At 41.2% G+C, this 7,774-nt stretch overlaps 1 long non-coding RNA gene across 1 annotated transcript; it reads right to left on the reverse strand.

The window, feature by feature from the left end:
* Positions 1 to 2,573: 2,573 nt before the first annotated feature.
* On the reverse strand, positions 2,574 to 7,406 carry LOC137848443 (uncharacterized). Its single transcript, XR_011091356.1, has 3 exons — positions 7,180 to 7,406; positions 4,670 to 4,812; positions 2,574 to 4,054 (listed from the first exon to the last, which is right to left on the reverse strand). It is a non-coding gene; the product is annotated as an uncharacterized lncRNA (long non-coding RNA).
* Between the last annotated feature and the right edge of the window lie 368 nt (positions 7,407 to 7,774).

Consider the following 7,774-nt stretch of genomic DNA (forward strand, 5'->3'; position numbering starts at 1 on the left):
GTCCTCTCATCATCATTGTAGCCCTCCTGTGGACTCACTCCAGTAGCTCCATGTCCCTCTTGTGCTGGGCAGCCCAGAGCTGGACACAGCACTCCAGGTGTGGCCTCACCAGGGCTGAGTAGAGGGGGAGCATCACCTCCCTTGACCTGCTGGCAACACTCTTCCGAATGCAGACCAGAGTGCCATTGGCCTTCTTGTCCACAAGGTCACAGTGCTGGCTCATGGTCAGCCTGCTGTCCACCAGGACTCCCAGGTCACTCTCTGCAGAGCTGCTCTCCAGCAGGTCAGCCCCCACTCTGTGTTGGTTTTTGGGGTTATTCCTCCCAAGGTGCATTAATAATAAATGTAATGGCAGTGCTGTGGGAAGCATGAACTTGATTAAATTAATTACTATCACAAAAATATTAAACCCAAGAAAATCAGACATCCCACAAGGAGGCAATACTCCAGGTAGAGAGTTACAACACTTGGTGTGTGTAAGCCGGGTTAGCAGGTAGTAAAGGAAGGAAACACTTCCAACACTTCCAAAGGCAGAACTGAAGAACAAAAATCACAAAAATGAGGAGAAAATGCTAGAAAGGCATATCTCTAACTGTGCTCTGCAAGACCCTGCAGGCCCATCTCAGTTATTTGACTCAGTATTTATTAGTGACCAGAGACACCAAAAGGCTATTCTGTTTTTCATAAAGAGATAGTCCCTTCACCTCCAAAGATATGGCTGATCTGATGTTTGGGATGAAATACTGGCAACTCAGCAAGCATGATTCTAACTCTACAGTGTGTGATAGTTTACTAAAAGCAATAGCAGGAGCATGTTTCATCAGCTTGTCCACCCTACAGACACAGTGCTTGTGTGCATTTCTTGTCAGCTGCAGTTCTCCTTCCTTCCAAAAGAAGCCTTGGACTCCTTTATTTATTTGCTTCCTAGGTTAGCCATAGTGGTTTATACTATTTGAAAGCAAATATTAATACACTACAGTACATTTCTGACTTTGGGGGTCGTAATAATATAAAACCACTGTACATTCTGTTTTTCTACATTGCTTTCTGCAGATTGAGAGTCAGTCACTAATGCTAGTGACAATAAGGCTAAGACAGCAGCTGATCTATTTCCCTACTCCAAAAATAGATATTCTCAACCAATGTTCCAAAAAGACTTTTAAAGATGGAAATCCTGTAGCTTCCTATGCACTGTAACCATGCTTGCACTTGCTTACATGTAGAACATTTCTCTACAACCTAACCTTAAATCTTCTTTGCTACTGTTTACATGCAGGAGTTGCTACCTGCTCTTCAGAGATACAGAACATACAGCACAGCACACCCTCTTGCTGCTTTTAGCAGCATTTTTCTTGCTAGGAAACTTTTAGCAAGTGTCCCTTTGGGCTGCACTCCTTTGAATGACGGAATATCACCTTTCAGTCTTTCTTCACAGGCAGTGTTTTCTCAGTTTTTGTTCTACTATGGGCTCTCTACACTTGTAACACATTTCTTTATGTGTGCCATGCAAAAGTGGAGTCTACAGTCCAGCTGTACTCTCTCATGCTCAGCAACATGGTAGGATTTCTTTGTGCACATCACATAGCCCAGCTTTTATAAATCCCACCATAAGCTTCCCTTTTTTACAATATCATGACACAGTTAACTTCTGTTCACTGTGACCTGCAGATCCTCATCTGTGGTACTGCTGCCTGTCTGATTGCCGCCAGCTAATTGGGGTAGAGACTTCCACTTATCTTAATTGAATGGCAGCCTATTTATTTCAGCCCATTAATCTCTATTCATTGAGACCCTTTTTTATTCTGCCCTTGCCATCTAAAACATTTGCTATATCTCCCAGCTTAGACATATGAAAGTTCTGCAGGCATCCTCTCCTGTTTTTCAACCAAGTCATTACTCAAGGGTAGACAACACAAGACCAAACCTTGCACAAACCCACTTCATAAGTGTGCTCAGGCTGGTGGTGAACATTTGATTGCTGTTTTCTAAGGTTGTCTATTCTCAAGACCTGTGTCTGTTTCAATAGTTTCTCCTGGACAATGTTTCTTTACCTTGCCTATGAGTGTACCATAGGAAGTACAAAAAGACCCACTAAAGCTAAGATGTGATATATCTCTGGTTATTGCCTTTATCATAAAGCCATTTATGTTGTCAGAAAAAGGAAATTAGACAGGTTTGGCATGACTTCTTCTTGACAAATCCATAGTTGCAGTTACTTACCACCTTGTTAATTTCTAGGTACTTTCCTAGAGGGTGTCCATTAGCAAAATGTGGATAGCGCAGTTTGGGGTAGTCCCAGGGGTAGTGAGTTGAGGGAGGACTTTCAGGATCTTTCCGTTTTCTTTGATTTATCTTCTCCATTAATATCATCACTCAGAAAGGCTCTTTGCCATAATCCTCCTCTCTTTTTGAAGAAGAGAAGACAACATGGTATGGCCAGAATTCATAGCATGACTCCCAGATTCTTTCAGCTGTATGTGTTTACTGGCATTACGGCACTGTATTGTTAAAGACTTCATTCTCCATGGAGAAACTTTTGCACGTCAGCACTTCAGCAAAATTGCTGCCCACACTCTGATCCTTTATGATGTTAATAGTTTGACTGACAACATTATTTTACTTTATGTAGGTTGGGACTGAACCAGCTGTGAAAATTCTTTTCTTATGGCCTGGGGCTACAAATGGGAAGAAAGGAACACGAGGAGGAAGGACAAGGTAATAAAATGTTTAGGCATATGAATGTGACAGGAAAACATGTGGGCAATATTTTGTGTCATTTACAGAGAGAGCTAAACTGCCTATGCACGTAAGAACATAAAAATGGCCAGATCTGCATGTGAATTGTAGAGGTGTAATGAGTGCCATAACTCTCACTTAACACTGTGTGTTTATTTCTTTGCTCTTTTAAAAAGAGTTGGCTGCAGTTGGACTTTATTCTTCTGAAGAGGAGAGAAACAACTCCATAACAATGCTTGTGGTCTCATGTTTTAACTGTAATGCCAGACAAACCAAAGCAGGTCTGGAGATGCTTGCTGCTTGCTCTGCCTCCTTCGTTAGAGTTCCAAGCCTGACATCCTGAATGCCAACATTTCAATTGTTTTAGACCAGATTATATTTATGCTGTACCTGGTCATGGGCCATGGGCATGAATTGCAGAGCTGTGAGCTTTACAGGCGTGCCTGGTGTCTTTTTTTCATCTGAGCACAGCACCATAACCACCATGGGTATCAGCATACAAACAAGAATAAGACAGTATTGCCTCCTCACCACTGTCATTTCCCTCTCAAAATCGTACACTTGAAAGAGGTCATTTAAATGTGATCCTATTCCCTTAAATGAACATTCTGTCTCTTTTTGTTTTTATACTACAGTGCTTTCAACTTTTCTTCCCATCATTAAGCCATTTGAGTGAAATACTGAACTGATTAATGTGGCATTTTCCACTAAACTGTTTCAGGAAATGCTGCACCTTACCAGTGGGATGCTTTTGAATAATGTAATCTCCTTAGTATAATTAAAACTAAGTTCTGAAGTTAGTACCTTTTCTCCCTGGAGACGCTCATCAAAATGTCAAGTGTTCCTTCTAGTGGAACTGCAAACCCATAGTACAAACAAATATATTTATCCACTGTTCCTTGCAAGCAGGAGACCTTTGCCTCTATTCTCTGTCACTTCATTTTTAACATGAGTAAATAGTGCATGAAATAATAAATAGTCTCTATGCACAGAACGACAGACTATTTAAAAAAGTTTAAAGAGTAGAAATGAAGTAACATAGGTAACAATGATAAGTCCTTGGTTTGTTTTACTAGTGATTCCTTCCAAGTATGGCTCTTAAAGTTTAGATTCTTATCTACAAATGAAGCAAATTATAAGAAACAAAACATTTGCCTCCCCTAGACTTCTTAGGTGGCTTATTTTTTTTTTATTTTTTTTATTTTTTTTTTAATTGCCTTACAGAAAAACAGGGCTGGGGTGCCACCACCTGGAGACCTGGAGCAATGTTGTGTGCGCTTTCGATTTTCAGAGAGTTGCAGAGACTCCACAGATGTTTCTGTTTGAGAAAACCGACAAAATAAAAATAATTAAAATTAAAATTGATTGCTGTTATATTTGCCCCCCAAAATCCTGACTGTGTACATTGTATGCACACCAGGTCGATGTATTAATTTAATGAAGAGCTTGCTTTCCTCTCTTGCATTTTATGCTGAAATGCCCAGAAAGCCAGGACTGGGCTGTTACTGTAATGCCCAGATATGAACCATATGATTATAACAACTTGCCCTGCAATCACAAGGCACTGGGTACAACGTAAGCTCACAGCCATATTAATTTGCACAGACTGACAGATTCTATGAAAACTATTGGAGATTTTTTGTACTTTTTCTTACTTGCTTTTCTTGATTTGAATTAAAACCCAGCAAGGAGTTACAATATGCGCTTAGGAAACTGAATAAATTCCAGCTAAAAACCATATTGCATATGTTGAATTGGCTTCTCTCCAGTATTTTATTATTATTTATAATTGCTCTTATTTAGAGCTGGTGTACTCTGCATACTGTTAGCTAGAGATAAAGACAGGACAGTTAAATATCTGTTGTTAATTATCTTCCTCTTCCTAAACTATCATATATAAGTCACTGAAGTTATTATAGGAAACAGCACATACTTGTGCAATAAGCACCAGAAGATCAAAGCTTTGTATTCTTTTATCTTGTTTGGGTCATCTGGGATATAGGCATCTTGTCGGAGCTAGTCGGGTAAGATCCCTCTGTAATTGGTGGTGGCAGCCACTTCTGGGGTCCTTCCCCTCTGCAACACAACACAGTTTCCTAAAACAGGTGCAACAAACCACCTCCTGGAAATGCCTGTCTGTCCTCATTAATAACAGAGACAGCCTGGACACCTTGTTCCTGGTGACCTCAATTTACAGGCTGCCACCTACAGGGAGGCTGTGCCTCACCCTGTAACTAACATCAAAAAGGGAATCATTTAAGCCTAGTGAAAGTAAAGTCTGGCCTATGTACTGCTTACCAGACACTGAATGAGAGATATCTGATACAGCTTGAGTGAAAAATTCTCCAACCAAACCTGTAAACATGTTGCTTTTATCTCCAGCGATGACATTTCCATATGTGTGCATTAGCCACAACTACTCAGTACTTCCTACACCTAATCCTCCTGTTTACCACTTTACCTGCAACACCCCTATGTTGTAAGATCGCCAGATACTGGGGAAAGGAATGTTTGACAATACTGAATAGCTTAAAGCATAACACAACTTCATTAGTGTCTTGTAAGGACAATTCACGTTCAACCAGTCCTATTGCCTACTTTACAAACATTTCAAACCTTGCACATCAATGCTATACAACGTTAACTGTCCTTTCTAATCCCATAATGGAAACCTATTCCTTTTGTATATGATAGATAACCACCATAAAATAATTTCTTTCATTTATTGGACTATTATACCATGGCTGTTAAGAAGTTCTGTGAAGAAAATTTCAAGCTGAGTCTCCTTAAGCCCTTTTAGTTGGTATATATCCTTTAGACTACAAGACATAACATCAATGTGGCTGCCAGTTATCCTAAGGGAGCCTTTGGGAAACTAAGTTGCAAATACACAGGATCTTCCTTTTTTTGCAGGAAAGACAAAATCATCAAGAATCCCTTGGCTGAGGTTTGTATCCCCCTTTCCCAATATAAAATATATATTTTATTTTATTTTATTTTTACTTGATTAGACAATCTTGAAGGTGTCAATCTCCCTATTGTGGAATGTCCCCACCATGATGTTTAAGAGCCTAGGACAGGTCTGTGACATTAGTTACGTGGTTGCATCTAAGTTCAACAGTACCACAGAACATCGCTCAAAGTGGGACGTGGTCATCATGAATGGTCACCACATGTAACAGTTGTGAGCAGTTGCAAGAGACCCTGGGCTGCTTTTGGCCTAGACTATCCTGCACCCTCCCAGAGGGCACCTGCACAGATTTATCTGCAGCCGTGTCCCCTCAGCCACCCTGGTGAGCCCCTCAGCTGCTTCTGCCCACCAAACCTGAGCCATCCTGGGCATGGGCATCACCACCCCACACCTCTGATCACCCACAGTACATGGGGCATCTGAGTTGCTGTCTTCCTTGAGGACCCAACAAGCCATCCTGATGCCATGGGCAGCTGACATCAGAACAGCCAAAGTAGGGCAGACCACTAAGAAACAAATAAACTCAGAAGAAGAGACTAGATCTAGACAGATGAAAGACATAATAAAATCAACTAGTATTAACAATGGACTTGATTTAATGTACAATGTATGAAGTAATGAAGTACTCATGGATGCTGTTAAGGCTTTTTTTTTAACCTACATCTATAAACATTTAAGTTATAACATAGAATAAAGGATAATAAAATAAATAGAAGGAATTACAATGAAAAAGAAGAAGGTTGAAGGTAACAATTATTACTGCAGTTACTGTGGACAAGATAACTCTGGAGAAGAGAAGACTTTAGGGAGAACTCATTGCAACTTTCAATACTTAAAGATGTCTTATAAAAGGATGGAGAAAGACTCTTTACTCAAGTAAATAATGATAGGACAAGGTGGAATGGTCTTAAACTAAAAGACGATAGATTTAGATTAAACATTAGGAGGAAATTCTAATGGAACTTGGATGTCTTGAATCTGTCTCACCATTGTAGCACCTACATGTTTCTTGGTCCACCAAGATAGCCTCATGCTCTCACAGAATCACATAGAATGGTTGAGGTTGGAAGGGACCTCTGGAGATTATCTATACCAACCCCCCTGCCAAGCAGGGTCACCTAGAACATACTACACAACATCGCACCCAACTGAGTTTTGCATAGCTCTAGAGAAGGAGACCTCACAACCGCTCCAGGCAACCTGTTCCATTGCTGTTACCCTCACAATAAACAACTTTAATTTAAATGGGCCTTGTCATTCCTCATCACATCCCTGCATCCTCTGACCACGTCTCTATATTCTTCCCCAGTGGCCTGTCCCCTTTTCTACATTCTCTATATTTCCTTCTTCCATTTGAGTCCCTCCAGGAGCTCTTTGCTCACCCAAGGAGGTCTCTTGCCCCCTTTGCTTGCCTTTTGCCCATAGAAATACATAGATTTTGAGCTTGGAAGTAGTGATGCTTGAATACTGACCAGCTCCTTTGGGCCCTCTTTTTCTCTGAGGCCTTAACCCATGGGATTTCTCCAAGTAGGTCCCTGAAGAGGCCAAAGTTTGCTCTCCTGAAGTCTAGGGTTGAGATCTTTTTTGCCCTGCTTCCTCCTTGTGAGATGTGAACGTCTCACGGTCTGTGCAGCCAAGGCCGTCTCCAGCCTTCACACCTTCAACCAGCCCATCTCTGTTTGCAAGCATAGGATCAAGCTCCTCCCCACCCCTGGCTGCTCTCACTCATCCTGAGTCATGCAAACAAATCAACTTTCACCTGTGTTTAATCATGCTCAAAGTCCTTTAATTTCAGCTGACAGCCCTGTGCAATACCAGGAACAGATTTACCTGGGCTCAGCTAACACCAGGCAGCTGGGCTCCTGCACCTGCCTTAGTTCAAGCCAATATCTCTGCCCTTGTATGTACCAGTGTGGTATGCATGGTATGCCCTTGGCAGGGAAACCTGCAGGTTACCCACACCACTAGCTTCTGTCAAAGGCTAGTGGAATAGCTTTGGTTTGTCCCGGTTGTGTTTTTTCTTATTATTATTTATTTTCCTTTTTCTGAAGGACTTATAAAGGCCCA

The sequence above is a fragment of the Anas acuta genome, chromosome Z (genome assembly GCF_963932015.1).
Source record: "Anas acuta chromosome Z, bAnaAcu1.1, whole genome shotgun sequence".
In the NCBI taxonomy this organism is placed as follows: domain Eukaryota; kingdom Metazoa; phylum Chordata; class Aves; order Anseriformes; family Anatidae; genus Anas; species Anas acuta.